The sequence below is a fragment of the Trichomycterus rosablanca genome, chromosome 1 (genome assembly GCF_030014385.1).
Source record: "Trichomycterus rosablanca isolate fTriRos1 chromosome 1, fTriRos1.hap1, whole genome shotgun sequence".
In the NCBI taxonomy this organism is placed as follows: Eukaryota; Metazoa; Chordata; class Actinopteri; order Siluriformes; family Trichomycteridae; genus Trichomycterus; species Trichomycterus rosablanca.
In genome coordinates this window covers 540,425-563,956 of record NC_085988.1, presented here as the reverse complement: position 1 = coordinate 563,956, position 23,532 = coordinate 540,425, and the positions used below count along the sequence as shown (strand labels likewise).

The window sequence follows — 23,532 nt, the reverse complement described above, 5'->3', positions numbered from 1 at the left end:
CCACACTGTGCTGTACCATACTGTACTGTACCACACTGTACTGTATCTCACTGTACTGTACCACACTGTACTGTACCATACTGTACTGTACCACGCTGTACTGTACCACGCTGTACTGTACCATACTGTACTGTATCTCACTGTACTGTACCTCACTGTACTGTACCTCACTGTACTGTACCACACTGTGCTGTACCATACTGTACTGTACCACACTGTACTGTACCACACTGTACTGTACCATGCTGTACTGTACCACACTATACTGTACCACACTGTACTGTACCCTGCTGTACTGTACCCTACTGTACTGTACCTCACTGTACTGTACCTCACTGTACTGTACCTCACTGTACTGTACCATACTGTACTGTACCACACTGTACTGTACCATACTGTACTGTACCATACTGTACTGTACCATACTGTACTGTACCACACTGTGCTGTACCACACTGTACTGTACCATACTGTACTGTACCACACTGTACTGTACCATACTGTACTGCACCATACTGTACTGTACCACACTGTACTGTACCACACTGTCTGGTGGAGAAATGGCTCATTGCTCCATATTTACTTACAGAAGAAATCATCGTCCTCATCTTCATCTTCTTCCTTTTTTATTGGTTTCTTCTGGAATCCTTCATGTTGTAGATCCTCCGGGGTGACGTGTCCCTCTTCTGCTGACTGCATTATTAAAGATCTAATACAAAGATAGATAGATGTACTTATTTCTCCTTTAAGGAATATTCTGCCTAATTCTTTTAGACTCTTTTAATTGGCTATTGTTTATTCTGTGAGGCTCTAAACACGGTGAGAACATTACAACTATTGTGGGCAGCATCTGGCAGAAAAGATCTCCAATAGAACTTCTTACATCTTGTTTTAACTAATGTTTATTTTCATAATCAATCTGGTGATTCTGTTTTTGATTAATTGATGAGTTAGATGATCTAAAATACAAAAACAGAAACAATATTTAAATAAAAAGATGTTTCTGGCTTTTGTTCTACTAACTTACATTGAACGTCTTCAGAATGTGAAGAAAACTGGGACTATAAAGCTCCAAACACTGAAAGAGAACATTCCAGGAGAAGTGAGATGTTGTGGAAACGTTTAGGGAACATTCCAAAGCAACATTTTCTGTATCATCATAGAATAAAAGAACTGAATGGAACTAAATTCCCACATTCTCACTGCAGGTTCCTATAATCGATGTAAATGAGCTCGGGGATGTTCAGGGAACGTTTTCATAACATCACAACATTAAGAAAACTGGACAGAATAACGTTAAGGGAACGTTCCAATACAACCTTCTTACAACCAAAACTGTGATTCATTTTGGTTCAAATGAATCGGTTCATCAGTACTGAATCATGTGAGATGCTAACAGTGAGCGGAGAAGCTAGTAGTTTGTGTGAAAAGGAAGTTAAAGCTCCTCAAATCATCACAGTGATATTTTATTATGAACTCTAGTTTTGTTATTAATTAGAATGTAGTTAATAATTAAAGTGTAATAAATAAATAAATCAATATTTTACTTACAGATGATTCACTTCAGTACAAACACACCAGCTGCTGCAGCTTCTTCTTCTTCTTCTGTTTGAATTGAGGTGGTTGATCTACAACGTTCAGGTTTATTAGCGCCCCTACTGGACTGCAGTGTAAGTACTGATACTTACTCATTCATTCATTCAGCTTTATTAAGCCTGATCAAGGTCGTGGTGCTCTTAATATTATTATTTACTTTATTTATGCTAATACAATTCAGTGTGGTCAGTCATATTCAGAACATTAACATTTACCTCAGATATGATGACAGATAACTAATAATGTCCCAAACTGTTTTCTTCTGCTGACAGAACATTTCATCAGAAAAACCACCAACAAACTGGTCCGTCATGAGTTAGAAGCTGCTGAAACATGGCCGACACTGTCCACAATCAAGCAAGCTTTACATCATCATGGACTCAGATGTTATTAGGTAAGAAAGTAGCTGCAGCTTTAAATTGGCACCTTAAAGCTGGACTGAAGCTGGTTGTGGGTCAGATAGAGTCTCTTCAGTTGTGATAAATATAAGGATCATTTCTGTAATGCACTTCGGGATCTTGTCCTGTCTTGAACATCCTCCTCTATCACACCAACCACCTGCATTCCTCCCTCACCACATCCTAAAACCTCTTCTTTGGTGTTCCTCTCCTACTCCTGCCTCCTGCCTCTTCTCCTCATATAACTTTTATTTCTCCTCTGAACATCTCAAACTCACCTTACTAACTTTCTCTCTGAAATATCCTTCCTGTGCTGTACCTCTAATGAAATGTTCTTCATCTCTGCAGCATCTTCATCTCTGCCACCTCCAACTCCCTCTCCTGTATTTTAGTCAGTGCCACTGCCTCCAAGTCCTACACCGTACCAGGCCTCACCAGTCATGTAGTCTGTCCTTCCTTATTCCTGCCCATAACACCATATGAAGACTAGCAGTGAGATGTTCAGAAGTAATTACAGACAGGTTTGAGGTGGAGGGGGTACTGCATCATGGACCAGCTCTGAGTCCGGCCTTCCACTACTTCTCCATCAACACACTTTGCTGGCATGAAACCATAATGCTGCTCACAAATCCTCAACTCTCTTCTCAACCTAGTTTTTCTTCTCTTTCCCAGATCTTCATGCTGTGGCTGATGAACTTTATTCCTCTGTAGTTGCTGCAGCTCTGCACATCACCCTTATTCTTAAAAACTGGAACAGTTACGCTTCCTCTTCACTCCTCAGGCATCCTCGTACATTCCATCATTTTGTTAAACAATCTACTTAAAAACTCCACAGCCATCTCTCCTAAACATCTCCATGTCTTCACTGGTACGTCATCTGATCCAACTGCCTTTCCACTCTTCATTTTCTTTTTAGCTCTCCTCACTTCCTCCTTGCTAATCCAAGACACTCTCTGGCTCACTATCTGTACGTTCTCCAACCTTCTCTCTCCACTTTTGTTCATTCATCATCATCTCAATAAACTCTTTCCATCTTCTCAGAACACTGTCCTCATTTATCAGCACATTCCCGTCTGCATCCTTTATTATTCTAACCTGCTGTAAATCCATTCCAGCTCTGTTCCACTGTCTGGCAAATCCCTCCAATCACCTTCCTTAGTCTCCAGCTTCATATTCAGCTAGCCACACATCCTTTACTTAGCCTTTTACCACTCCTCACTTTGCCTAATGCCACATCTCCTTGTTCTTCTGTCGACGCTTTTTACCTTTCTGGAGATACCAGTTATTCACCTAGTTACTACAGTTTCTCTCCAACGTAAATGCGCTGGTGTATTTTGAGAACACTCTGTATATAAGCTCTTCCCACAATCTGAGCACTGTAAGGAAAAAGGAAGGAAGGACGTCTCTCCGAGGTTAATAAAAAATGGTGAATCTTTATTACAGGAAGCAGTAGCAAGATACACGGGTGTAAGTTGGATTCAGTGGAGCTGGACTGAACATTTAGTGATTGAAGAACACAGCATATATACATTTGAAAACACCGCCTATCATTTAAGCACTTCCTGTGAGGGATGTGTATTACCAAAAGCAGAGCAGACAAGATGGAACTGTCACCTCAGTTCTACCTGATGTACCTTTGATCACCTTCATGTGTAGGCCGGTTCCCTCTGTGTGTGATGGTTGTTGATCACTCATTATAATAATTCCTTTATGTTGGTTAGAACTTGTGAGAGCTGTCTCTGCTCTTCCTGTTTCTTATGCTAAATAAGCCAGATGTTCTCCCTAACTGTGAGGAGAGACACCCTGGTTTAGAACTTGATTATGATAATAATGCCATTGGGTGCAGCTACGTTAAAGTTAGTTACAGTGTGAATGCACTGGTGTTGTTTAAGATGACTCTGATTATTTAAGCTCTTCCCACACTGTGAACATTAATATGGTTTCTCTCAAGTGTGAATGCGCTGGTGTATTTTAAGAGCACTTTGAGTATTAAAACTCTTTCCACACTGTGAGCATTAAAATGGTTTCTCTCCAGTGTGAATGCGCTGGTGTCTTTTGAGCGCCCTCTGTTGAGTAAAACTCTTCCCACACTGTGAGCACTGATATGGTTTCTCTCCAGTGTGAATGCGCAGGTGTTGTTTAAGATTACTCTGTGCATTAAAACTCTTCCCACACTGTGAGCACTGATACGGTTTCTCTCCAGTGTGAATGCGCTGGTGTCTTTTGAGAGCACTCTGTATATTAAAACTCTTCCCACACTGTGGGCACTGATATGGTTTCTCTTTAGTGTGAATGCGCTGGTGTATGTGTAGATAACCCAGTTGATTAAAACTTTTCCCACACTGTGAGCACTGATATGGTTTATCTCCTGTGTGAATGCGCTGATGTACTTTAAAAGAATTCTGATATGTGAAACTCTTCCCACACTGTGTACACTGATATGGTTTCTCTTCAGTGTGAATGCGCTGGTGTATATTGAGCTCACCCTGGGACCTGAAGCTCTTTCCACACTGTGAGCACTGATAGGGTTTCTCTCCAGTGTGAATGCGCTGGTGTATATTGAGCTCACCCCGGGACCTGAAGCTCTTTCCACACTGTGAGCACTGATACGGTTTCTCTCCAGTGTGAATGCGCTGGTGTCTTTCAAGATCACTCTTTTTATTAAAGCTCTTCCCACACTGTGAGCACTGATACGGTTTCTCTCCAGTGTGAATGCGCTGGTGTGTTTTGAGTTCACTCTGGAATTTAAAGCTCTTCCCACACTGTGAGCACTGATACGGTTTCTCTTCTGTGTGAATGCTCTGGTGTCTTTTAAGATTATCCTGGAAGCAAAAGCTTTTTTCACACTGTGAGCACTGATACGGTTTCTCTCCAGTGTGAATGCGCTGGTGTATATTGAGATAACTCTGAGTATTAAAGCTCTTCCCACACTGTGAGCACTGATACGGTTTCTCTCCAGTATGAATGCGCTGGTGTCTTTTGAGTTCACTCTGGTACCTGAAGCTCTTCCCACACTGTGAGCAGACGTTTCCTTCTTCCTGTGTGGGACTGAGAGAGGTGTTAATGCTGACAGGACCAGAGGACGTTTGCTGATTACTGGAGCTTCTGGTGGGCGTCAGATCCTCATGTTCAGTCTTAATCTTCACCAGAGTCTCATATTTATCATGGTTGCAGCTCTTGATGTGATTGTGGAGGTGATTTTGGGTTGTAGAGGAACGTGGACACAAGGAGCAGGAGAAATCCTTGTTCAGTTCTGAAGCAGAAAGAATCAAATATATTTCTATAAATAAACATTGTTAGTAAATGTTAAAAAGGAAAAACATTTTTCACCCAAACTGAGATCGTGTGTTAAAGTCCTGTAACCTGATTCATCCTGAATTATTAACACACACAGTTAAACACAGTTGTGGTGAATATTATCATCACCCTCGTATATTAAATATTTCATTTAAAATTACGTCTTTACTGAAACTACTTACACACAAAAACTAAATCAGACTAACCTGTGATTCATTACAAATTAGACTCATTGTCACCGGTCACATGACCGACCAAGATGGCGGCGCGTGCACAACGTGAGGCTCAGCGTCTCTCCAGACTTTGCATATTAGTAGTTATTAGTTTACTGTTTTTTAGTTATTGCGTTCCATACTGCCAGGCGAGCATCTCATATAGCCGGCAGACACTGATTAATATTGGTTTAAATAATTTAAACGGTATATTTGATCTGCAACTTCCTCTGGAAATCTCCGTATCACCGTGGACTACAGAATCGACTCACTCAGCTGAACGAAGCCGGCGCAAGTGCAGAGACAGTAAACAAAGGCGAGGAAAACGTGGAGGGCTACGGGCTAAGCTAACGCTAAACCAGCATCGTACACCGGTTACCAACATCTTTCTTACCAATGTATGATCTCTGTCTAACAAAATGGATGAGCTGCGACTCTGGACTACAACACACAAGTGGATCATGGAATGTAACATCACGTACTCCGATAAGAGTAAAGGAGGAGGTCTGTGCATTTATGTTAACAAATCATGGTGTACAGACTCCATTGTAACTGAAAGTCACTGCTTTGCGAACGTGGAGTATCTGATGATTAAGTGCAGACCTTTTTATCTACCGAGAGAGTTCTCCATTGTTGTTGTTACTGCAGTTTACATCCCACCTGATGCTAATGCCAAGTTAGCTTTAGAGGAACTGAGTACAGCAGTCAGCAAACAACAAACTGCACACCCAGACGGATTATTTATCATTGCGGGGGATTTTAATCACACCAACCTGAGGACTGTTCTACCAAAATTCCATCAGAATGTCTCCCTCTCCACTAGAGGAAAGAACACCCTGGACTATGTGTATTCGAACATTGCAGAGGCATACAAAGCCACCCCCCTCCCCCACCTGGGACAGTCTGATCACCTCTCATTGTTCCTGCTCCCCAGGTATGTGCCACTTATCAAATGTGTGAAAACCACAACAAGGACAGTTAAAGTGTGGCCAGATGGCGCCATCTCCTCCCTACAGCATCAGTTCCATAACATTTACATTTTCAGCATTTAGCAGACGCTTTTATCCAAAGCAACTTACACAATGAGCGGAACATGATGAGCAATTGAGGGTTAAGGGCCTTGCTCAGGGACCCAACAGTGGCAACTTGGTGGTGGTGGGGCTTGAACCGGCAACCTTCTGTTTACTAGTCCAGTACCTTAACCACTGAGCGATCACTGGCCATAACACTGATTGGAGCATGTTTTCGTCTGAAGCCTCCATAAACATACACTGTGTTCCAAATTATTATGCAAAAAGTGTTTAGGAGAGATAAGGTAAGAATTTTTTTGTTTGTCAGTTAAACTCATTGATGGTGATGTGTGTCAGGGCTCTTTATATCACTGAAAGCAATTGCAGACACCTGTGCTAATTAGTTTGGCAGGTGTGTCCAATTAAAGGCAAGACTACTTAAGAAGGCTGTCCCACATTATTAAGCAGCCTACATTTTCAGCCAAAATGGGAAAGAAAAAGGATGTGTCGGCTGCTGAGAAGCAACAAATTGTGGAGTGTTTAGGTCAAGGCATGACTACAATTAACATTGCCAAGACACTTCATCGTGATCATCGCACAATCAAGAAGTATGTAGCTGATTCAGAGCACACACTTGTGCGTGCTGATAAGGGAAAATTGAGGACTCTTTCCAACAGGCAATTACGTCAGGTTAAAAGAGCAGCTGCAAAAATGCCTTGTCATAGCAGCAGACAAGTTTTTGAAACTGCTGGTGCCTCCAACGTCCCCCGAACAACAAGATGCAGGGTCCTTCAGAGGTTTGCAGCTGTGCGTAAGCCATCCTGTTGACCTCCTCAATCCACTGCACACAAGCAGAAACGGCTCCAGTGGGCCAAACAATACATGAAGACTGACTTCAAAACTGTTTTGTTCACCGATGAGTGCCGTGCAACGCTCGATGGTCCAGATGGATGGAGTGGAGGATGGCTGGTTGATGGACACCCCATGCAAACAAGGCTACGGCGCCAACAAGGAGGAGGTGGAGTAATGTTTTGGGCTGGAATCATGGGGAGAGAGATTGTCGGCCCCTTTAGGATCCCTGAAGGGGTAAAGATGACCTCCATAATGTATGTGGAGTTTCTCAAACAGCACTTCCTGCCATGGTTCAAGAAGAAGAACCGTGCATTCCGCAGCAAGATCATTTTCATGCATGATAATGCACCGTCTCATGCTGCAAAGAACACATCTGCATCTCTGGCTGCTATGGGCATAAAAGGGGACAAACTTATGGTGTGGCCCCCATGCTCCCCTGACCTCATCCCCATTGAGAACCTCTGGAGCATCATCAAAAGGAGTGTCTATGATGGCGGGAGGCAGTTCACATCTAAGCAACAGCTCTGGGAGGGTATTCTGTCCTCATGCAAAACAATTGAAGCAGATACCATCCAAAACCTGACAAATTCAATGGACGAGAGAGTTCAGAAGCTCCTTTCGAACAAGGGGTCCTATGTGCAAATGTAACATCACCTAGAATAAAGTTTTGACTTGAAAACTGTTTGATTTCAGTTTGTAATAACCTGCTAATGCTTATAATTTCACAAATGACCATTTTTTTGTTCTTTATAAAAATGAAAAGGTTGAAAACTCTGCTGTGCATAATAATTTGGAACATGCATTTTGAGTGCATTTTGAGTGTTTTATTTTTTTAAAAATATACTGTTATCATTGGCAGTTTGTTCAAAAACCTTTCAATTGTACTCTAATAGTTGATGACTGGAAAATTACAATGACTGAAATTCATATAGGTAATTTTGGAAAATCTGAGAAAATATTATTTGCATAATAATTTGGAACACAGTGTAGACTTGGACACATACACATCATCTGTAATAAACTACATCAACACGTGTATTGATAATGTCACCTCTGTCAAGCATGTGAAAATCTTCTCCAACCAGAAACCCTGGATGAATGCCGAGCTTCGACTTCTGCTGAAAGCACGGGACGCTGCATTCAGGTCGGGTGACACTGAGGCCTACAGTTCAGCCAGGGCAAATCTGAAAAGGGGCATCAGAAGAGCCAAACACACCTACAAACTGTCTGTTGAGGAGCACTTTCACAACTCTGACCCCCGTCGTATGTTGAAGGGCATTCAGACACTCACCAGCTACAAACCATCCAACAGTGCGTCCCTCCCAGATCAGCTTAACAGGTTCTAATCTTGCTTTAACTTCAATGGACTTCACACCACACAGAGTCGACCACCTGAGGACTGCAACCTCTCCACAGCCGAGGTGTGTTCAGTACTGAGTAAAGTAAATGCGAGGAAGGCTGCCGGCATCCCTGGACGTGTCCTGAGAGCATGCGCTGAACAGTTAGCCCAGGTCTTCACTAACATCTACAACCTGTCACTGGCCCAGGCTGCTGTTCCTACGTGCTGGAAGACATCGATCATCATTCTGGTGCCGAAGCGTACTACTGCAGCTTGCCTGAACAACTTCAGACCGGTAGCACTCACCTATTGTGATGAAGTGCTTTGAGAAACTGGTTCTCTGCCATCTGAAAGCGGCGCTTCCACCAGCACTGGATCCCTACCAGTTTGCCTACATTTACATTTTCTGCATTTAGCAGATGCTCTTATCCAGAGCGACTTACAAAAGTGCTTCCATAGTAAACATTTCATTTCTCAAGTTTTAGTAAACAGCCAAAGTGTTTTGTTTTTTGTTTTTTGCAAATAGGAAAAAAATGTTAGTAAATAAGTACAAGTCAACTTAAGTGCTTAGTAAAAAGGTGATAAAGGTTTTTTCCATCACTTGGGTGCTAGAACAGAGAAGAGCTTTGATGCTCGTCTTCCTTCAGTCCTGGGTGGAGGATCAAATCGAGTGAGACTAGTGGCTCGGAGGTTGCGCGATACAGAACGGGGTTTGATTAGACCGCGAAGGTAGCTTGGGGCTGGTCCTGAATGTGTGCAGCTACAGGAAGCCAGTGAAGAGAACGCAGCAGTGGGGTGATGATGTGGCAGCGTTTAGGTTGGTTATAAACCAGACGGGCAGCTGCATTTTGAATGAGCTGTAAGGGTTTAATCGTGGACATGGGAGTTCCTGCCAGGAGGGAGTTGCAGTCGTCCAACCGTGAGATTACAAGTGACAGAATCTGAGGAGCTTCCCTGGAGAGAAATGGTCGAATCTTCCGGATGTACAGGAGGAACCGGCACGATCTTGTCATGTTGGCTATATGAGGAGAGAAGGTCAGCTGGCTATTCAGGACAACACAAAGACTTCTTACCTTATCAGATGTTCTGATCTGGAAGTCATCAAGAGAAATGACTAGGTCCTGGTTTGGAGATTGATCTCCAGGAATGAGCAACATCTGTGTCTTGCTGGGATTGAGTTTTAGATGATGAGCTGACATCCATTGTGAGATATCTCACAGACATGCCTACCGTGCAAACAGATCAACAGAGGATGCCATTTCCATTGCCCTTCACTCCGCCCTCACCCATCTGGACAATAATGACACCTACATACGGATGCTGTTTATTGATTTCAGTTCTGCCTTCAATACGGTAATCCCAACCAAGCTGGTATCCAAGCTCAGTGACCTGGGAATCGGCACCCCCATGTGTAACTGGGTCTTGAACTTTCTAACAATCAGACACCAGTCTGTAAGGTTAGGTAGTCAGGTGTCCTCTAGCCTAGTCTCCGAGTACTGGTGTTTCACAGGGCTGTGTTAAGTCCACTGCTTTTCTCCCTGTTCACCCACGACTGTGTGCCGCTGCATAGATGCAACATCCTCATCAAGTTTGCAGACGACACCACAGTGGTTGGCCGGATCAAAGACAACGGCGAATCGGCCTACAGGGAGGAGATCCAGCACCTGGTGGCGTGGTGTTCCTCCAACAACCTTCATCTGAACACCGAGAAGACCAAAGAGCTCATCGTGGACTTCCGGAAAACCAGGAGCTGTACACATCTCCCTGTCCTTATCAATGGTGACGAGGTGGAGCGTGTCTCCAGTTTCAAGTTTTTGGGCATCCACATCTCTGAGGATCTTTCCTGGACCCACAACACATCCTGTCTGGTGAAGAAAGCGCAGCAGCTTCTCACAAACTTTTACCGCTGCACCATGAGAGCGTACTGTCCAACGGTGTGACAGTGTGGTACGGCAGCTCCACTGTGGCTGACAGGAAGGCCCTTCACAAGGTGGTGAGGACTGCTCAACGAATCATCGGTACACAGCGCCCCACCATCGGAGACCTTCACCACCAGCGCTGTGTGCGCAGAGCACATAGCATCATCAGGGACCCCTACCACCCCAGCCACACACTGTATAACCTTCTGCCATCTGGGATAAGATACAGGAGCATACGTGCAAGGACCAGTCGGTTTTTTTCCCACCTCAATTGTTACGTGGGTGGAGAAAGGACTCAAGCGCGGGGGTTAAATGAAATAATGATTTTATTTAATTAGACAAAACAATAAAATCAAAACACAAAACAGAAACAAAACAAATAGAAACCCCAAAGGACGGCGCTGGGCGCTGCCGGCAACAAAAACCAAAAGGGAAAAAATACCAGATGTTGGACGCGAACCCCGGTCGTTGCGCGCGGAACCGGGCGTGTTACCAGCGCGCCAATACAGCGCGGACGAGGGGGTGAGTGTAGTGAGTGTAGTTCGGTGAGCTGACGCAAGGGTAGCAAGTCTCCGCTAATAGCCTAGCCCCAGCACAGCGGTTGGCTAGGGTTGTTCGCTATCGGCGGACACCTCGCTTAAGGAACCACACCGATCTGAAAGAAGAGAGAAAATCATATTTGGTTAGTCAAGTTCACAAATGCGGATACGAACCGGGTGATGGCGTGATAGCCGAGCGCTTGACGGCATCACCATCAGGCAGTACGAAACCCACTCGAACTCAGTATAAACCAGTTGGATTCGAACCGGGTAGTGGCATTTTAGCCGAGCGCTTGACGGCATCGCCACCAGGCAGTTACAGAATCCAATGGGCCACTAGAAAGTGAACGCCCCCGAAATCACCTATGGTGCGGTTCGGGTGGAACAGAAGGCTCCTTCTTTAGCCGCAGCTGGAGACAGTCTGTCCGAGAAAATAGGTAAAGAAAACCAGTTAGTGATAAAGGTAATCAAGCTCCTAATGCGGATTCGAACCGGGGTTGCTGGCGGACCAACCGAACGTTTTACGGAGTCGCCACCCAAGGGTTGCAGAATCCAATAGCTAGATTCAATAAGCGAACTATAGCGGTGAGAGATCCAGCGCCGTGTCACGGGGCTGGCTTCACCCGCTAAAGCTAAATGCTAAGCCAATAATATCGATTAAGCGAACCGGTTATTGACTAAGGTAATCAAGCTCCTAATGTGGATTCGAACCGGGGTTGCTGGCGGACCAACCGAACGTTTTACGGAGTCGCCACCCAACGGTTGCAGAATCCAATAGCTAGATTCAATAAGGGAACAATAGCGGTGAGAGAACCAGCGCCGTCACACGGGGCTGGCTTCAACCGCTAATGCTAAATGCTAACGAGGAAATAAAAAGCAGTTCGAGGACTGCACGGCATCGCACCACGCTACTTCTAAGAAAGGTAAAGCAAAGATAATTACCTCAACCTTGCGGTCTACACACCCTAATGGCCTTATGCCACCAGGGGTACCTCTAAGGCTAAAAAGAAGCATGGGGGAGCCGTCAGCAGTCCCCACGGACACCACAGTGCCCAAAACAAAAAAGGAAATGAAGGCAGAAGGTGCGACGCCTGCAGCCTGGTGGCGTGCCCTTAAATAAGGGAACCGCAGCTGCAGGTCGTTCGCCCTAACGAGCTGGCCTATTACTTAAGGCCTAGCTCAGAACTGCTCTGTAAGGCTTGTGACGTCGGGGGAGAGTGGTAAGTCCCACAGACGCCACAGAACCTTACACAATAACTTTATTGAACACCATTATTCACCGTTAACACACTACATTCTGGACATTCTGAACTAAACCCTGGACCTATTATTTATTATTTATCATTGCACCTTCTGATTACACACTGGACTGTGTTACTATTTATCATTGCACATTTCTCATTGCACAAGTTGCACCTGCACTTTACCATCACCCTGGACTGCAGTAATTATTTATCATTGCACCTGCACTTTACTTTACACAACTGTCATACATATATATGTATAGTTATAGTTATATTTTCACCGTCCTATATAGTTATAGTTACAGCTCTATAGTTACTATTTACACATCCTTTATCCTAGTACTGTTATTACTAATATATACCTAACTAATTTTATTATTATTATTACTGTTATTATTATAATACATATTCATTTTTGCTAATATGCTTATTGTTATTATTGCTATTATGTATTTAGTAATATGTACATAGATATAATTTCACATATGTAATTAGCTATAGTTATAACTCTATATTCATATTAATCATAGGTATATGTTACTAATATTCTCTGTTCTTTTGCACAATGCTACTATTTGCTAGATGCTAACTACATTTCGTTGCCTTGTACCTGGACTGAGCAATAACAATAAAGTTGAATCTATCTATGACTTTAATTAGCCTATAAATGAAGATTTTTAACCAGTTTTATTCACTGTTTCCTTCTTTACAATGGCGACTTCAACAGTTAAAACGTTATGTTTGCTACTTGAGGAACCTTCCAGGATGTGGTGGAAATAGGAAAATCAATTAAAGAACCCAACAAAAAGTGCTTCAACATGTGGCTAAGAAACCCAGTAGAACAACCCAGTCCAAAGCACTTCAGGCTGAACTGGAGACATCTGGAGTTTTTAATCCTCTATAGACGAAGGCTCTGCAATGTATTCCTGCGTTATGTTTACATCTACCTACAGTGGAACATGGTGGGGGATCCATAATGTTGTGGGGCCTGACCACAACAAGTGCTTCAGAAGAACTCCAGCAGAATAATAGATGATGAAATTGTGGAGCAATTACAGTGATTGAAACAGCTTTTAAAGTAGTGTTGGTTATGGTGGAGGTACTAGTACTGTTAGTTATGGTGGAGGTACTAGTAGTGTTGGTTATGGTGGAGGTACTAGTAGTGTTGGTTATGGTGGAGGTACTAGTAGTGTTGGTTATGGTGGAGGTACTAGTAGTGTTGGTTGTAGTGGAGGTACTAGTAGTGTTGGTTATGGTGGTGGTACTAGTAGTGTTGGTTGTAGTGGAGGTACTAGTAGTGTTGGTTATGGTGGAGGTACTAGTAGTGTTGGTTGTAGTGGAGGTACTAGTAGTGTTGGTTATGGTGGTGGTACTAGTAGTGTTGGTTGTAGTGGAGGTACTAGTAGTGTTGGTTATGGTGGAGGTACTAGTAGTGTTGGTTATGGTGGAGGTACTAGTAGTGTTGGTTGTAGTGGAGGTACTAGTAGTGTTGGTTATGGTGGTGGTACTAGTAGTGTTGGTTGTAGTGGAGGTACTAGTAGTGTTGGTTATGGTGGTGGTACTAGTAGTGTTGGTTGTAGTGGAGGTACTAGTAGTGTTGGTTATGGTGGAGGTACTAGTAGTGTTGGTTGTAGTGGAGGTACTAGTAGTGTTGGTTATGGTGGTGGTACTAGTAGTGTTGGTTGTAGTGGAGGTACTAGTAGTGTTGGTTATGGTGGAGGTACTAGTAGTGTTGGTTGTAGTGGAGGTACTAGTAGTGTTGGTTATGGTGGTGGTACTAGTAGTGTTGGTTGTAGTGGAGGTACTAGTAGTGTTGGTTATGGTGGAGGTACTAGTAGTGTTGGTTGTAGTGGAGGTACTAGTAGTGTTGGTTATGGTGGTGGTACTAGTAGTGTTGGTTGTAGTGGAGGTACTAGTAGTGTTGGTTATGGTGGTGGTACTAGTAGTGTTGGTTGTAGTGGAGGTACTAGTAGTGTTGGTTATGGTGGAGGTACTAGTAGTGTTGGTTGTAGTGGAGGTACTAGTAGTGTTGGTTATGGTGGTGGTACTAGTAGTGTTGGTTGTAGTGGAGGTACTAGTAGTGTTGGTTATGGTGGAGGTACTAGTAGTGTTGGTTGTAGTGGAGGTACTAGTAGTGTTGGTTATGGTGGTGGTACTAGTAGTGTTGGTTGTAGTGGAGGTACTAGTAGTGTTGGTTATGGTGGAGGTACTAGTAGTGTTGGTTGTAGTGGAGGTACTAGTAGTGTTGGTTATGGTGGAGGTACTAGTAGTGTTGGTTGTAGTGGAGGTACTAGTAGTGTTGGTTATGGTGGTGGTACTAGTAGTGTTGGTTGTAGTGGAGGTACTAGTAGTGTTGGTTATGGTGGAGGTACTAGTAGTGTTGGTTATGGTGGAGGTACTAGTAGTGTTTATTATGGTGGTGGTACTAGTAGTGTTGGTTATGGTGGAGGTACTAGTAGTGTTGGTTATGGTAGTGGTGCTGGTTATGGTGGAGGTACTAGTAGTGTTGGTAATGGTGGAGGTATTAGTAGTGTTGGTTATGGTGGTGGTACTAGTAGTGTTGGTTATGGTGGAGGTACTAGTAGTGTTTATTATGGTGGTGGTACTAGTAGTGTTGGTTATGGTGGTGGTACTAGTAGTGTTGGTAATGGTGGAGGTATTAGTATTGTTGGGTATGGTGGAGGTATTAGTAGTGTTTATTATGGTGGAGGTACTAGTCATGTTGGTTATGGTGGAGGTACTAGTAGTGTTGGCTATGGTGAAGGTACTAGTAGTGTTGGTTATGGTGGAGGTACTAGTAGTGTTTATTATGGTGGAGGTACTAGTCATGTTGGTTATGGTGGAGGTACTAGTAGTGTTGGCTATGGTGAAGGTACTAGTAGTGTTGGTTATGGTGGAGGTACTAGTAGCAGGACTAGTGATACAGTTTACACAAAATGAAACTTTATTAAATAAAAATGTGATTTTGCTGAAGATAAAAAAGTCTTACTGAGTTCATCTGTATCTTCAGGTTCTTCCTTCTTCACAGGCTTCATCTGGAAACCTCCACACTGTTGGTCCACTGAGGAGAAGAGTTCCATGATCATGAGATTATTGAGGAATTACAGTGAATGGAAAGTAATATTTTAAAGTAATGTTGGTTATGGTGGAGGTACTAGTAGTGTTGGTTATGGTAGAAATACTAGTAGTGTTGGTTATGGTGGTGGTGGTAGTAGCAGTGTTGGCTATGGTAGAAATACTAGTAGTGTTGGTTATGGTGGTGGTAAGAGTAGTGTTGGTTATGGTGGTGGTACGAGTAGTGTTGGTTATGGTGGAGGTACTAGTAGAGTTGATTATGGAGGTGGTACTAGTAGTGGTGGTTATGGTGGAGGTACTAGTAGTGGTGGTTATGGTGGAGGTGCTAGTAGTGTTGGTTATGGTGGAGGTACTAGTAGTGTTGGCTATGGTGAAGGTACTAGTAGTGTTGGTTATGGTGGAGGTACTAGTAGCAGGACTAGTGATACAGTTTACACAAAATGAAACTTTATTAAATAAAAATGTGATTTTGCTGAAGATAAAAAAAGTCTTACTGAGTTCATCTGTATCTTCAGGTTCTTCCTTCTTCACAGGCTTCATCTGGAAACCTCCACACTGTTGGTCCACTGAGGAGAAGAGTTTCATGACTTGTTCCACAGGGATTAAAGATCCTTCACCTGAAATGATAAACCTTTATTAGTCCCACAGTGGGGAGATTCTCAGTGGTGCAGCAGTGAAGGGATAGCAGCGCACTCAGCACAAGAAATACATAAATAAACAGAACAATGTAAAACAATAAAGACATTTTCAATCATAATAAAAAGTCAAAAACTCAAACATAATTACAAATAATTACAAATAATTACACATGGAGAAGAAGTTGCACATTGTTCTGTATGTTCTGAAGTGTGTGTGGAAGTGATCTGCTGGTTATATCATCTAACAGCAGCAGGAAGGAAGGACCTGTGGTAGCGCTCCATCACACATTTAGGGTGAAGCAGCCTGTCGCTGAAGGAGCTGCCCAGTGCTGCCAGAGTCTCCTGCATGGGGTGGGAGTCGTTCTCCAGCTGCTGCCCCAGCAGACCACTCCATAATAGATGGCTGATGCCACCACTGTATCAGAGAAAGTCCTCAGGAGTGCACCCCCCCCCCACACACACACACTCAAAATGACTGCAGTCTCCTCAGTAGGTTAACAGCAAAAAAAGTAAACAAGCGAAAACACTTCGCCAACAAAGAGTAAAACTTCAGTATTTACAAAAGAGGAAAAAGTAAAAAAAAAAAAATCTAACGTGAGCAGAAGCAGGGCTCCAGAGTGCGACCAATTTGGTCGCACATGCGACCTAATTTCTCAATGGTGCGACTAAAAAAAATCTTAGGTCGCACCGGTGCGACCAGCTGTTCGAGGGAAAAAAAAGTCTCTGCGACTCTGATAGTCTCCCTGTGGTTCAACAACAGACACACAATCAGAGATAGTGAAGGGCGGGACAATATTGTAGTGGCGGTATGTGACATTCAGCTTAGCCAATCAGAATGCAGCACCTGGTTTGTGTGTGTGCGTTCGGACGCTCTGCAGTTTGATTAGTTTTGTATATGAGACTCGCCGTATAGCCCCAGGATTGAAGTTCGGGTGCTGGAACTAGGCAGTATAAAGTGTTGTAACGCTCTTTGAAGTCCTGACTAAACAGTTAAAGTGACTCGACCCTGCCGTGTGCCTTTATTCCCACACCTCCACCACCGCGCAGCAAAAGACCCGTAGCATCCCCACCGGACAGCGGCTAGGTGAGCCGACCCTCTACAGTAGCAAGTGGCTAATGCTAGCGGTAAAGTGCGGCAATAGTGAAAGTAAAAACACAACAATGTTTACGTTAAGTAAAATATAAAAATAACTAAAAGAAAATGAAATATCAGTATACATGTAATCACAGTACACAGTGAGTGCACCGCAAGCAATTTTGGGAATCTGTGTAAAGCCGATAATATAATGCACTGCAATTAAGATTACACTCTAGAGCCCCATACACACACACACACACACACACACACACACACAAACCTACACAAATATACACACATACATACACAAATTTACTCTTATTATTTTTATAATTTGTATTATATGTATATGTATTATAGTTACTATAATTAGACTATAATACTATAGTTGACTGTAAATAGTGTAAGAAGACCATGGCCGGCAATAGTGCATTTGTGACTGATTGTAATACATTTCGAATTAAAAAGCTGAAAAAGCACAATGCATCTATAAAACACATTACATGCCAGGATAAATGCACTGCCCAAGTGTCCCCCTCTCCTTGCTGCCTTTCAGCGGCAGGCAGCAGCAAATAGATCATCAGACGAGGCCATGTTGATCAAATTGTTACTTAATCATTTACAAGTCAATATTGCCTATATGGACAACGATTAAAAAAAAAGTGAACCTGTAAAACTGCGGTGTTAAATGCGATCCGGTCTAAAATTTGGGTGCACCTAACTTTTGTGCTGGTGCACCTAAGAAAAAAAGTTAGGCGCACCAGTGCAACCAGTGCAAAAAGTTAGTCTAGAGCCCTGAGAAGGTGCAACAGAAGCAACTCCACAGAGCCATATTCCATCAACATGTGAAGAAGAAACTCAACAACTGGAGGAAATGTAAAATTGTGGGTTTGGTTTTCCAATCACAAATAAATCCTAGTTAGATTTAAACCTCAAATCCAGACTGGAGTGGAGCAGCAACAGTATGGTACAGTACAATGTGGTACAGTACAGTATGGTACAGTGCAGTGTGGTACAGTGCAGTGTGGTGCAGTACAGTGTGGTACAGTATGGTACAGTACAGTATGGTACAGTACAGTGTGGTACAGTACAGCGTGGTACAGTACAGTGTGGTACAGTATGGTACAGTACAGTATGGTACAGTACAGTGTGGTACAGTACAGTATGGTACAGTACAGTGTGGTACAGTACAGCGTGGTACAGTACAGTGTGGTACAGTATGGTACAGTACAGTATGGTACAGTACAGTGTGGAACAGTATAGTGTGGTACAGTACAGTGGGGTACAGTACAGTGTGGTACAGTACAGTATGGTACAGTACAGTATGGTACAGTACAGTGTGGTATAGTACAGTATGGTTAGTACTGTGGTCACTAATCAGTAGAAATAATAAGAGAATGTGGATAGTGGGATTAGAACCTGTACTGTACCGTATTGTCCTGTGGAGAAGTGTACTGTACCACACTGTACTGCACCACACTGCACTGTACCACACTGCACTGTACCATACTGTACTGTACCACATTGTACTGTACCATACTGTACTGTACCATACTGCACTGTACCACACTGCACTGTACCACACTGTACTGTACCACATTGTACTGTACCATACTGTACTGTACCATACTGTACTGTACCACACTGCACTGTACCACACTGCACTGTACCATACTGTACTGTACCACACTGTACTGTACCACACTACTGTACCATACTGTACTGTACCACACTGTACTGTACCACACTGTACTGTATCATACTGTACTGTACCACACTGTACTGTATCATACTGTACTGTACCATACTGTACCGTACCACACTGTACTGTACCATACTGTACTGTACCACACTGTACTGTACCACACTACTGTACCATACTGTACTGTACCACACTGTACTGTACCACACTGTACTGTATCATACTGTACTGTACCACACTGTACTGTATCATACTGTACTGTACCATACTGTACCGTACCACACTGTACTGTACCATACTGTACTGTACCACACTGTACTGTACCACACTGTACTGTACCACACTGTACTGTACCATACTGTACTGTACCACACTGTACTGTATCATACTGTACCGTACCACACTGTACTGTACCATACTGTACTGTACCATACTGTACTGTATCATACTGTACTGTACCATACTGTACTGTACCACACTGTACTGTATCATACTGTACCGTACCACACTGTACCGTACCACACTGTACTGTACCATACTGTACCGTACCACACTGTACTGTACCATACTGTACTGTACCACATTGTACTGTACCATACTGTACTGTACCATACTGCACTGTACCACACTGCACTGTACCACACTGTACTGTACCACATTGTACTGTACCATACTGTACTGTACCATACTGTACTGTACCACACTGTACTGTACCACACTGTACTGTACCACACTGTACTGTATCATACTGTACCGTACCACACTGTACTGTACCATACTGTACTGTACCATACTGTACTGTATCATACTGTACTGTACCATACTGTACTGTACCACACTGTACTGTATCATACTGTACCGTACCACACTGTACCGTACCACACTGTACTGTACCATACTGTACCGTACCACACTGTACTGTACCACACTGTACTGCACCATACTGTACTGTACCACACTGTACCGTACCACACTGTACTGTACCACACTGTACTGTACCACACTGTACTGTACCCCACTGCACTGTACCATACTGTACTGTACCATACTGTACTGTACCATACTGTACTGTACCACACTGTCTGACGGAGAAATGGCTCATTGCTCCATATTTACTTACAGAAGAAATCATCGTCCTCATCTTCATCTTCTTCCTTTTTTATTGGTTTCTTCTGGAATCCTTCATGTTGTAGATCCTCCGGGGTGACGTGTCCCTCTTCTGCTGACTGCATTATTAATGATCTAATACAAAGATAGATAGATGTACTTATTTCTCCTTTAAGGAATATTCTGCCTCATTCTTTTAGACTCTTTTAATTGGCTATTGTTTATTCTGTGAGGCTCTAAACACGGTGAGAACGTTACAACTATTGTGGGCAGCATCTGGCAGAAAAGACCTCCAATAGAACTTCTTACATCTTCAGTGAAATAAAGATTGAAGAGAATGAACACATCACACATTCTTCTTTTTACTGGGTTTAAGCTTTGTACCATTTGTCTGAATAACTAGTCAAATAATAAATGTGTTTTAAATCATTGATGGATTTATTTAAAACTACTTACAATCAATCACATTTATAGCAATTATAACAGAGAACAAAGAACTGAACTGGTAGCTCAGTGGTGGAGATGATGGTTGAACCAGATGTACGTACTCTAAGCAATCATAATTGTTTATAAAAATGATAACTGACAAGTGATTTTTAACTATTACCCTAACGTTAATACATGGTGTCAGATAGAATCAGTTCACTACTTCAAATACGAAAGCTCCCCTGAACGCATGCGCGAGGAGCCTCGCACATTTAGTTTAAATAAGAAAACCGTTATTTTTTACACTTATTCACTGAGGATTTCAAGGTAACGTTAACAGCTGCTCTTTAGGACTAAAAACTTACTAAAACATTATATTAAAAATACTGATATACTGTAGTAACAGAACAATAGATATAATCGAATAATTACGTATTTTTGATAATTAATAAATTTAGTATAGCTAGCTTGGCAGGTACGGTAAACTTACTATCTAGCCAGCAATAATTTAAAACATACATCTAAAGGAAACTTACACTGATATTATAGATACGATATAAACCATCAAACAATATAGCCATGTTATATTACACACATTATATTAAAAAAAAACTACATTAGTTACCTATACCTACAGCTGTGTGGAGCTGGTGGTCCATCTTTTTTGAGTAAGGGTCGTGATGTATATAAAAGGTTGGTTACATTAGTTCCCTCTTCCTGGCAGTTGACAATATTATAAAAACTTTTAGTCATTGGCTGGCATAAATAACCCAGGAAACATGTTTACAAAGACAAAGCACATTATCATGCCTAAAGCACATATTTACAAGTCTTTATGAAGTTCCTTGATTGAATGATTGAACTAATTAAGTGTTTATATTTCTGCAGTGACTTTTTGTGCACCCCTGAGTCCAGCTCACTCAGCCACCTTCTGTTATTTGTCCTACACTGATCCTGGTAAGATGTTTACAAAAGCTGCTTTTATCAACATACAGTTTGAAAGACATGTTTTAGGATCGATTAGGGATAATGTACGCAAGCACTGTACACTCACTGTAAAATATTATAATCAAAAAGCACATTATCATGTCTAAAGCACATATTTCCAAGTTTGCGCTTATGTTCTTCGGCCTACTAAAGTCACTGTTTCTTCTGCTCTAGCACTGTTCTGGAAACTGCTTGTAGTGATGCCACTCCTGCTGCCTGAGTAAACCAATAAACCATTAACCAGGTAAACATATTTAAAGTAAAATTACTGGTTGCAGCAGTCATTTTAACTGGAACTGAAATTTTTGAATAAGATGAACAAGATCCACATTGATCTGTAAAAAAATAGCATCAAATTCTGTTTTTATTTCATTTCAGAATAACAGACCAGTGTGAGGCAGGAGATCGGCAGTCAATTTATGACAAGACAAAAATTATTTGTAAATTATTTCTTGGCAAATCTGAAAAAAATAAATAAATAAAAATGTGTTTTGGTGTACATTTGTTTTTTTTCTGTTACCGTTTTAACTGTTCTCGATATATTTTTACTTATACTTAATTATAATAAAGTATATATATTTTACAGAGTATTTTCATAGGTAATATCTCAACGTGCTTACAAGAGATGTAAAACACTGAGTGCTTAATGTGTGTACATTCGTCTTCTTATTAATACATTATTAGTAGTAGTACTTATTAATACGGGGCAATTGTAGTAGTGTAGCAAGAACAGTTGTAGTAGTCCCGGTAACCATTAAAGGTTGAATATGGCTGGGGAAAGCCTTTTAAAAATCTACTGCAGGCCAGAACTAGGCCATATTCAGTTCGATAATGGTTGTTCTGGCTAGCAGGTGGTCAAGTGCTGGCTTATTGTCATGGCTGGGATCCGGGCAGCCGTATACGGCCCACAATCTAACGTCGTTTATTTTGACACCGGGCCTGATCCGGCTGCCGGATGTGGGCCGACACAAAAAAGTTTCAGCATGCCGGATCTGGCCCAGAACTGGGTAGCTGTTTAATTATTTCATGGAATATGAAATACTGCTGTTACATGATTTTCACTGTGAAATCCTCTCACATACCAGTAACTCAACCATTATGAAAGAGCCACAGGCCCGTCTTACACATTAAAGACTGCAACATAACTTCAGGGAAGCTTCGTGTTTTAACAACTGAATCAATGGAACTAAATTCCCACATTCTCACTGCAGGTTCCTATAATCGGTGTAAATGAGCTCGGGGATGTTCAGGGAACGTTTTCATAACATCACAACATTAAGAAAACTGGACAGAATAACGTTAAGGGAACGTTCCAATACAACCTTCTTACAACCAAAACTGTGATTCATTTTGCTGGATCGGTTCAAATGAATCGGTTCATCAGTACTGAATCATGTGAGATGCTAACAGTTAGCGGAGCAGCTAGCGGTTTGTGTGAAAAGGAAGTTAAAGCTCCTCAAATCCTCACAGTGATATTTTATTATGAACTCTAGTTCTGTTATTAATTAGAATGTAGTTAATAATTTAAGTGTAATAAATAAATAAATAAATAAATATTTCACTTACAGATGATTCACTTCAGTACAAACACACCAGCTGCTGCAGCTTCTTCTTCTTCTTCTGTTTGAATTGAGGTGGTTGATCTACAACGTTCAAGTTTATTAGCGCCCCTACTTGACTGCAGTGTATTATTTTATATATTTATATTCATTCACTTCATATTTTTGTACATAAAGAGTCTTTAATCAATACCTGTATTTATGTGTATAATGTGTATATTTGTTGTAATTAATGTGTGTTGCAGCTGTGAGGGACCGAGCACCTAATTTAAATTCCATGTTGGCGCCTTTCGCATCTGATTGGTTGAAATGTTCCCAGCTCGATTGTGGTTGGCTGTGGGCTCATGGGCGGGGCGGTAGCGCTAACACCTTTATTCACTGCAGCAGCTGGTGTGTTTGTACTGAAGTGAATCATCTGTAAGTAAAATATTTATTTATTTATTTATTACACTTTCATTATTAACTACATTCTAATTAATAACAGAACTAGAATTCATAATGAAATATCACTGTGATGATTTGAGGAGCTTTAATTTCCTTTTCACACAAACTAC

General features: G+C 42.1%; 1 long non-coding RNA gene and 1 pseudogene across 2 annotated transcripts; one reads left to right on the top strand and one right to left on the bottom strand.

The window, feature by feature from the left end:
• LOC134331611 (zinc finger protein 850-like) overlaps positions 1-23,532 on the bottom strand; it is a 150,444-nt pseudogene that overhangs the window by 31,056 nt on the left and 95,856 nt on the right.
• On the top strand, positions 1,587-21,877 carry LOC134332465 (uncharacterized). 2 transcript variants are annotated; one of them, XR_010015258.1, is made up of 4 exons: positions 1,587-1,670; positions 21,321-21,389; positions 21,594-21,663; positions 21,798-21,877. It is a non-coding gene; the product is annotated as an uncharacterized LOC134332465 (long non-coding RNA). The 2 variants fall into 2 exon arrangements; XR_010015255.1 differs by lacking the exon at positions 1,587-1,670 and adding an exon at positions 17,028-17,203.